The following is a 9,797-nucleotide window of genomic DNA, read 5'->3' on the forward strand; positions in this document are numbered from 1 at the left end:
AGAATCTGAGTCAATATTCAACAATTTTGTGATCAGTTTATGTGTTCCTAAACTTTTTTCTTACAATTACTAGTAACAACACATTTTACTCTGTTTTAATCCCTCTAATAGTGTGTTTGGTTGGGGGATTTGGGAAGGGATTTGGAAATGGAAAGGGAAAAGGTGTGTGAAACTATGTGAAATATATACATATTTTATTCACATTTCACCTACCTTTTCCATTTCCCTTTCCAAATCCCTCACCAAATCCCCCAACCAAACACAGCATAAGGGTCTAATATATTTAGAATTGCTTAGCTTTTAAACCGATTCTTGTATGCAATGCAGAGTTCTTGCTGGGCAAAGAGGGTTTGAGACTAAGAAATGGAGGGCCTATGGACTGTGTTTTGTGGGGAGTCCGATTGCCCTTCTGGTAAGGCAGAGCCTTGTACCATTGATTTCATGTTTGTGACACAGCCTTCTTCGTGTATCAACCACGCCATGATTATTTGTTTTGATACATTGCTCGTGGTCGTGTTCTTATTCAATGTCATTCGGAAGAAACCATCAAAGCACTTTCGTGGTGCTACGCGTTTGCAAATGGTATCTGCCAGTTTCAACGGGATTTTGGGATTGGTATACTTGATTTTGGGTATTTGGATGTTAGTCGATAAATTGAGGTTGTCCCGGTCTGTTTCACCTCTGCATTGGTGGTTGCTAGTTTTGTTTCAAGGACTAACATGGTTGCCAATGGGCTTAATGATTAGCCTTAGAGGAAAACATTTCCCAAAAGCATCATTGCGGGTTTTGTCAATTCTTGCCTTCTTGTTTACTGCAATCGCTTCTTGTTTATCCCTCGTCACCGCCATTTTTATCAAAGAAGTGTCAATTAAGATAGCTTTGGATATACTGTCCTTTTTAGGGGCAAGTTTGTTGTTGCTATGCACTTACATGGGTTACAAATATGAAGAAATTGATGAGAATCTATGTACCCCCTTTAACAGTGAGGTCAATGGAAGTAGTACAACCGAGTCTGTTGTCATCATCACTCCATTTGCGAAAGCTAGGTTTTTCAATAAAATGACATTTTGGTGGCTGAACCCATTGATGAAAAGGGGGTGGGAGAAAACACTTGAGGATGAAGATATACCCAAATTGCGCGAGGAAGATCAAGCACAAGCTTGTTACTTGCTATTCACAGAGAAATTCAATGAGAAAAAACAACTCAACCCATCATCCCAACCATCGGTTTTGTGGACAATAGTTTCATGCCATTGGAAGGAGATTTTTATGTCGGGATTGTTCGCACTGCTAACAATTGTTACTCTATCTACCGGTCCACTTATTCTCAATACCTTCGTTGAGGTTGCCGAGGGCAAAGAAAGTTTCAGAAATGAGGGCTATGCGTTGGCCATCTTACTTTTCTTTTCTAAGAGCATTGAGTCCTTAGCACAGAGGCAATGGTATTTCCGAAGCAGACTTATTGGTCTAAAAGTGAGGTCTTTGCTAACAGCAGCCATTTATAAGAAGCAATTAAGACTATCCAATGCTTCGAAAATGATGCATTCGGCCGGTGAGATAATGAACTATGTTTCCACTGATGCTTATAGGATTGGAGAGTTTCCTTTTTGGTTTCATCAAACTTGGACAACGAGCCTCCAGCTCTGTCTTGCCTTAATAATCCTATTCCGCGCAGTCGGGCTTGCGACAATTGCATCCTTGGTGGTGATAATTCTTACTGTGCTTTGCAATGCCCCGCTTGCAAAATTGCAGCATAAGTACCAGTCTAAGCTCATGGTGGCCCAAGATGATCGGCTCAAGGCTACTTCAGAGGTGCTCGTGAACATGAAGGTGTTGAAACTCTATGCGTGGGAAAGTCATTTCAAGAATGTCATCGAAAACTTGAGGAAAGTGGAATGTAAATGGTTATCTGCAGTTCAAATGCTTAAAGCATACAATGGCTTTCTCTTCTGGGCATCCCCGGTATTGGTCTCAACTGCCACTTTTGGGGCATGTTATTTTCTCGGAGTGCCTTTGCATGCTAGTAATGTTTTCACATTTGTAGCGACTTTACGACTTGTTCAAGAGCCGGTTAGATGTATTCCTGATGCAATTGGGGTTGTTATTCAAGCGAAAGTTGCATTCGCTAGGATTGTGAAATTTCTCGAGGCGCCAGAGCTAGAGAACACAAATATCAGGCAAAAACGCAACATGGGAATGAAGAGCCACAGCATTTTCATCAAACCTGCTAGTTTTTCGTGGGAAGAGAGTCCGTTAAAGCCCACGCTTAGAAATATTAATTTAGAGGTTCGAGCTGGTGAAAAGGTGGCTATATGTGGAGAGGTCGGTTCAGGCAAATCGACTCTTCTGGCTGTAATCCTGGGAGAGGTTCCAAATATCCAGGGAACTGTAAGTTCTTGCTGCTCACTTCCTCTCATTCATTCATAGCTATCAAGTACACCTCAACATCACAACCACTGTACTATTTTTATACTAATCCTGCACTGTTCTTTCCCTAAAAGAGGCCATTAGAAAAATAAAACTTAGCAAGGTGTGGAGTTCTATTCTTTCGCTAATTGTTTCCTCATTATGTGTCAATTTGTTGTAGTGTAACTTGCTCCCCCTTTCATTAGATTGGGGGAAATTTTTTTGTCGATGGCCAATTTGGATCCATTTGCTCTATTTTACAGATTCATGTATACGGGACTATTGCCTATGTTTCTCAATCGGCATGGATCCAGACTGGAACTATACGAGAGAATATTTTATTTGGGTCGGGATTGGATAATGAGAGATACCAAGAAACATTAGAGAAGTGTTCCTTGGCGAAGGACCTTGACTTGCTACCCTACGGTGACCTCACTGAAATAGGCGAAAGAGGAGTTAATCTCAGCGGTGGTCAGAAGCAGCGGATCCAACTTGCTCGTGCGCTATATCAGGATGCTGATATATATCTGTTGGATGACCCATTCAGTGCTGTTGATGCGCACACTTGTTCGAGCCTATTTAATGTAATGTAATTACTTTTTTTTAGTGTAGTGCAATTTTATTCTTGTTGGCCACAACAAGCTTATGGAGAAAATTCATTTCATTGTGGCAGGAATATGTTATGGCAGCTCTTTCAATGAAGATGGTCTTACTTGTCACCCACCAAGTGGATTTTCTTCCTGCATTTGATTCTGTATTGGTCAGTTTAACATCTTTGGGTGCTGTCTTTCACACTGTTCTTCATAAAATTAGTTTTTTTTTTTATTTTTTATTTTCTTTTCTTTTTCTTCTCATTCTTGCTGCAATTCGACCATCCAACCACGATGACATAGCCTTAAAATTAAGCCAATTTGCTTACTGATCATTTCTATGAAATGGTGACTGACTCCTTTTTAACGGATTACTTAATTACAGTTCCAAACTTGTCTACATCTTTAATGAATCCTAGGACCACAAGACTTTTCTGTTCTTGAAGTACTTCAAAACCTTCATACTTCCATATAACTTTGATGAATGCTTCTAATGGCTGGTTTGCCTAATGCTTTTTTAGTAGTGTTTTTTCGGTTTTCAAAAAAATGCACTATGCAATTTCAAATTTCCATCCAAAAATTGAGAGAGAGGGCTAGATACATTGACCAATTAAAAAAAAAAAATTGCTACATTTTGAAAAAGATTCTGAAAAGTTGTCAAATTTTTCACATTCCAAAAATTTGTCAAATTTCCCTCCAAAAATTGAGGGCTAGATACAATGACCAATTAAAAAAAAAAAATTGTCACATTCTAAAAAAGATTCTAAAAAGTTGTCAAATTTGTCACATTCCAAAAATTTGTCAAATTTCCCTCCAAAAGTTGTACCAAGATTCTTAAACTTTATCCCATTTTCAAAATAACCAAACAAAAACTTCAAAATTTTCAAAAAAATGGATTTAAAAATATGGAACCAAACATGATGAATCTTTTTTGTGATAAAGTTGCTGCTAAAAAAGTTAACATGCTTGGAAAATGCTAGAAAAGCTACTTTTTCTTACTAGGAAAGTCTAAGTAAGTATGAAGGTTTATATGAAAATATGAAGGTTTCAGGTACAGAGAAATTGAAGTACCTCAAAACCTTCATACTTTTTTCTAATTGTGAAAGTTTAGGAAGTAGGTTTTGATTGCTGAAAAATGAAGTCATACTTTCATATAACTTTTTTGGATTTGTTGCAAGTAAATTTTTGGAGGAACAGAATTCATTTAGTGTGTATAGCCAAGTGAATATTCTATTTTCTACTAGAGGTTGTGTCCAAAGGGAACTAACTGTTTATAACATTGCTTAGTTTCATCACTATTAAGCAATCAGTTTGTAATAATTTCAATTTTTTTTGGTTGACAGTTGATGTCGGATGGAGAAATTCTACACGCAGCTCCTCACCATCAGTTACTGGCTTCAAGTCGAGAATTTCAAGACCTTGTCAATGCACACAAAGAAACTGGTGGCGCTGAAAGGCTTGAAGTGGTATCTTCTTCTCAGAAGCGTGAAATGTCTACCAAAGAGATCAGAAAAACTCATACTGATGAGAAATCTAAAGGGGACCAGTTGATTAAACAAGAAGAGAGAAGTAGGAGGCATCGGTCTTAAGCCTTACATGCAATACTTAAATCAGAACAAAGGCTACTTGTTTTTCTCCGCGACTGCTATCTGCCACATTGCATTCGTGATTGGTTCGATACTACAAAACTCTTGGATGGCCGCTAATGTTGAAAATCCTAATGTCACCACATTGCGATTGATTGTAGTTTACGTGGTGATTGGATTTACTTCGACACCAATTTTGCTTTTTAGATCTCTCTCCACGGTTGCTCTTGGTATGCAATCGTCAAAATCTTTGTTTTCACAGCTACAAAACTCTCTTTTTCGTGCGCCCATTTCATTTTACGACACTACGCCTTTGGGAAGGATACTGAGTCGAGTAAGCATCTCAAAACGTACTTTTTGTGATTTTTTTTTTTTGGCATTGATATCCATGAAACTAACCCCCTTTCCTCTTCTTTGTTTTCTTATGTTATTTTTTCATTTTTTATGTAGGTTTCAGCCGATTTGAGTATTGTTGATCTTGATGTTCCTTTTGGCTTTATCTACAGTGTTGTGTCTATCATAAATACCTATGCTAATCTTGCTGTCATGGCTGTTGTTACTTGGCAAGTCCTGTTCATCTCCATACCAATGATTTATTTGGCAATTCTCTTGCAGGTAAACTTGGGAGATATAATACTTTTTTTTTTGTTGATGACTGAGAACTCGACCTAGGCAGGATCCTTTGGACGAACCACGCTAGGTGTGTAAACTCGAGATTTAGAAGTCAGCCCCTAAGACTACGAACCAGGCAAACGAGAGAGGAAATCGAACCTCAGACTTCCTAGAAGCCAGCACCTAAGACTATGAACCTGGGTGATTGATTATCCAAGTCTAAAAAGTACGGGCACTTCTAAGAAGGTAACGTGTCGTGTCTGACACAATATTTGATACCGACACGACACTCGTTGGACACTTCCGAATACTTAGATATACATGAAACACAGTATAAATTTGAATATAATAACTTGAAATCCAATGATTAAACAATAATAGTGTAAATTTATGTCTGTTCTTCATTTTTAAATTTATTATATTTGACTTAAATATTCATATATTTGACCTAAATTATATATTTTGCATGTGTCTCCTAAGTGTCATGTCTCCCATTTTTTGAAAACTTCCATGTTAGTATATCAATGTCTGTCACATGTCCGTATTTGTGTTTTTTAGATCCGAGCTACCCCTAGGAGTTAGGAGATATATGACACTTCGATATGAAGTGAAATTTAGCAAAAACACGTGGACAAACAGAGATTTTGGAATTGTGTGGAAACAGGTGAAATCAAATTAGGTAAGTAATTGAGGTGGGGAAGTCCTTGTATATGTGTTTGTAGGAAAGGTAAAAATGTAAAAGCATAGCTTGTCATCGTGATATTTTTCACCAAGTCATATGTTACAACATGAAAAATAGTTGATATTATATTTGCCTGAAGGCAGTATGCATCAAATTGGACTATGTAAGTTTGAACTATTTTGTGACCACAAGGTTCTGGGGAATCTTGTTGGATCCATGGAAAAAAATAAAATTAATGTTGCATAAAACTTTTTTTTATTTTTTTATAAATCAGATGGTTTGCATTAAATATGATTAAAATGGTAAACTGGCATTGATTATTGATGACAGAGATACTACTTTAGCGCTGCGAAAGAATTGATGCGAATCAATGGCACAACAAAGTCTTTTGTGGCAAACCATCTTGCTGAATCTATAGCAGGATTGATGACAATAAGAGCTTTTGGGGAGGAGGATCGATTCTTCGTAAAGAATCTTGATCTCATTGATATAAATGCCAGCCCATTTTTCCACTGTTTTGCAGCAAATGAGTGGTTGATCGAACGGCTTGGAGTACTTAGTTCAGTTGTTCTCTCCTCATCAGCACTCTGCATGGTTTTGCTTCCTCCTGGAACTTTCAGCTCTGGTGGGTGGTACTTTTCTAATTTTTTATTTTTATTTTTGTTTTATATATAGTTATTATTTCTATATCCCAAGCAAATTAGAGTTCATTTGAAAACAAAAAGTTATTTAGGGTATGTTTGGTTACATTTATATTTATGGTTTTCTTTTTAATATTTTAATTTTTTTTTTGAAAATTGTGTACAAAAACTAGTTTGGTATCTATTTTTGTTTTCAAAACTTTACAAAATGTACTAAATTCTTATTTTAAAATAAGAAGTTAGTTTCCCTTGTTTAGAGCCGGCCACCCCACCTCTAGCCATCGTCACCAGTGAGGTCCTCTGACAACCACCACCTCCTGTAGCTGGAAACTACCTCTAGCCTCTGCCAACTACTTCCCAAGGGCAGCAACCACCTTTGATCACCTTCTCTTAATGAAAATCACCCTTAGCCACCACCTCCAACCACCGCCACCACCTCCTACTAGTGGAAACCTTCTCTTGGCATAAATGTTGCCAAACAACACATTAGGGTACTGTTTTATGCTTTTATTTTTCAAAAAAATTAAAAACTGTTAACCTAAATGAAAACTGTTAACCTAAATAAACATGTCTGACAATGGATTTCACTTCCCTCCCCAAAAAAATGTAAATAATTTTTCAAAATTTACAATGCTGCTCTTTTCATAAACTGGAAGTGATGGAACTATAATCCACTAATGATTCCTTTTATATGGAATTTCTCATTACCTCATCTTATTTGCAGGATTTGTTGGAATGGCATTGTCCTATGGTCTCTCATTAAACATGTCCCTAGTTTTTTCCATTCAAAACCATTGTACTCTAGCAAACCTCATTATCTCTGTAGAAAGGCTCAACCAATACATGCACATTCCTAGTGAAGCACCTGAAGTGATCGAAGAGAATCGCCCCCCGGCCAACTGGCCAACAGTTGGTAAAGTCGAGATTCAAGATTTGAAGGTAATTTTTTTTTGTGTACATTAACATTAAATCTGACAAATTCTTAATGTCTCAACTGAGAAAATATGATGTTGAAACAGATCAGGTATAGGCCTGATGCGCCACTCGTTCTTCGTGGAATAACTTGCACATTTGAAGGAGGGCACAAAATTGGTATCGTTGGAAGGACTGGCAGTGGGAAGTCTACACTGATTGGTGCTTTGTTTCGTCTAGTGGAGCCTGTAGGGGGCAAGATTGTCATAGATGAGATTGATATTTCTACCCTCGGACTTCATGATTTGAGGTCGCAGTTTGGGATTATACCTCAGGATCCTACTCTTTTTAATGGGACCGTGAGATATAATTTGGATCCATTAGGTCAGCATACTGATGAAGAAATATGGGAGGTAATACTTCAATCCCTCTTGTTTATTCAAATTAGTTTTTCAATTTGCCTAAATATGTGATTGTTTTTATTGTTTTAACAGGTTCTTGGAAAGTGTCAGCTTGGAGAGGTTGTTCAGGAGAAAGAAGCAGGCTTGGATTCGATGGGTAAGAAGCCAAACAATTTTACTCTCCATTTACCAGGAATTATTGCCTTGTTTTCTGTTTCTCATTTTCTACTTTTGTTTTTAAATTTTTTTGAAACCAAAAAAAGAAAAAAAAAGAAGAAGAGAGTGTGTTTTCTTTTGTTTTTAAGACTGTATGTCACTATGCTAAGTTGGTTTATACATTTCCTAGTAAACTATGAAGCAAAGATACTCCAAAAAAGGTGTCTTATAAGTATCCGGCATGTATTGGATATAGATACACATTTGACACGGCAGGATACATATAGGATACGACAAATAAGTATCTAACTTAATTTTTTTTTTTTTAAAATTTTGGATACAAGAGGGATATGGCAGGATACGTGAGGGATACGGCAGGATACGTGAGGGATACACCAAATAAGTATTTAATTTTTTTAAAAAAATATTTTAATATGCCAAATAAGTAGGATGCTGACCTCATTTCTAAACCCCTTTCTTATTTTAGTTGTGCAGGATGGTTCAAATTGGAGCATGGGACAAAGGCAATTGTTTTGTTTGGGCCGTGCCCTCTTAAGGAGAAGCAAGATATTGGTGCTTGATGAAGCGACTGCCTCAATCGACAATGCAACAGACTTAATTTTGCAGAGAACCATTAGGATCGAGTTTGCTGATTGCACTATGATCACAGTAGCCCATAGAATACCAATCGTCATGGATTGCACCATGGTTCTGGCCATTGGCGATGGTTTGTTACTTAAATCTTGTTCCTTTCTTCCTCACCCAATAGTGTTTCTTGCAAATTTTGAAGCAAAGTGCTTTGATTAATTTTTTCCAGGAAAATTGGTAGAGTATAACGAGCCAATGAAGCTGATGAAGCGCGAAAATTCACTGTTTGGGCAGCTTGTGAAGGAATACTGGTCTCATTATCAGTCTGCAGAGTCACATTGAAGCTTATGGTAATGTCTTCATAATGGGAATTTTGCAACCCCATAGAAATGGAGAAGTTTGGAGACTGGAAATACCTAATCCATGCTATGCATCGCCTTGTGCCCATTTTTCGAAAGGCAATAATGATCGAGAGTGCTTTTATTAAAATATCTTGAGAGCAAGAACTTTTACAACAATAAATTTAGGAAGGATGAGGTGCACACACTATGCATGTGTAATTTATATATAAATTTATGGGTTGATTTTAAAAATTAATTAGAAGTTACTGTGAATTAGTGTCAAAACAACATTATTGCAAGTTTAATTTTGTTAACTCTACTCTAAGGGTATCTGTTAACATGTTTGAAATGGTTGTACATTATTTATAAAAGCATGTATTGTAAAAAATCTATAATCATTGTAAAATTTGTTCATGAATGTTCTATAGCCTTGCACCATTGATTTCATGTTTATGACACGGTGTAGACTGCCCCGGAGAACTCCCCGGCTCCGTGCGCGAGGGCGCGAAATCCGTTTTGTTCTAAGCTACTACAAGTTCGGACTCATGTCACGGTTCTGAATCTAATCTCACAAAGTGCAATGTGAGACCGATAAATCACCAAAGAGTCCAAATCCGGCAAATCGTTTTGGAAAACTGATTTTTAATAAAGAAGTGCCAAACATGGACTGCTTTGCCAGATACAGAGTCGCTACCTAAATATTTTATATTTGGAAAATTTAGGAAACCCTAACTCGTGCCTAAAACCACGTATCTGTCATCACCAAAGTTGCCTCGGCTCGGGAACTTGGGTACGAGAGGGAAAGGTCATGCAATGAGCACACCCGCTCGCTTGATCAAAGATCGGCCTTTACTAACATGATATTTTGTTTTTGAAAACACA

General features: G+C 37.3%; 1 pseudogene across 1 annotated transcript; it reads left to right on the plus strand.

Moving 5' to 3' along the window:
* The first annotated feature begins 271 nt into the window (after positions 1-271).
* On the plus strand, positions 272-9,200 carry LOC114311962 (ABC transporter C family member 10-like; annotated as a pseudogene). The gene is made up of 11 exons (XR_014337416.1): positions 272-2,388; positions 2,670-2,990; positions 3,080-3,166; positions 4,340-4,916; positions 5,033-5,197; positions 6,207-6,501; positions 7,242-7,456; positions 7,537-7,842; positions 7,924-7,987; positions 8,474-8,713; positions 8,804-9,200. The product of XR_014337416.1 is annotated as an ABC transporter C family member 10-like (transcript).
* Positions 9,201-9,797: the final 597 nt, after the last annotated feature.

Source organism: Camellia sinensis, chromosome 8 (genome assembly GCF_055761805.1).
Source record: "Camellia sinensis isolate YWXY chromosome 8, ASM5576180v1, whole genome shotgun sequence".
Taxonomy (NCBI): domain Eukaryota; kingdom Viridiplantae; phylum Streptophyta; class Magnoliopsida; order Ericales; family Theaceae; genus Camellia; species Camellia sinensis.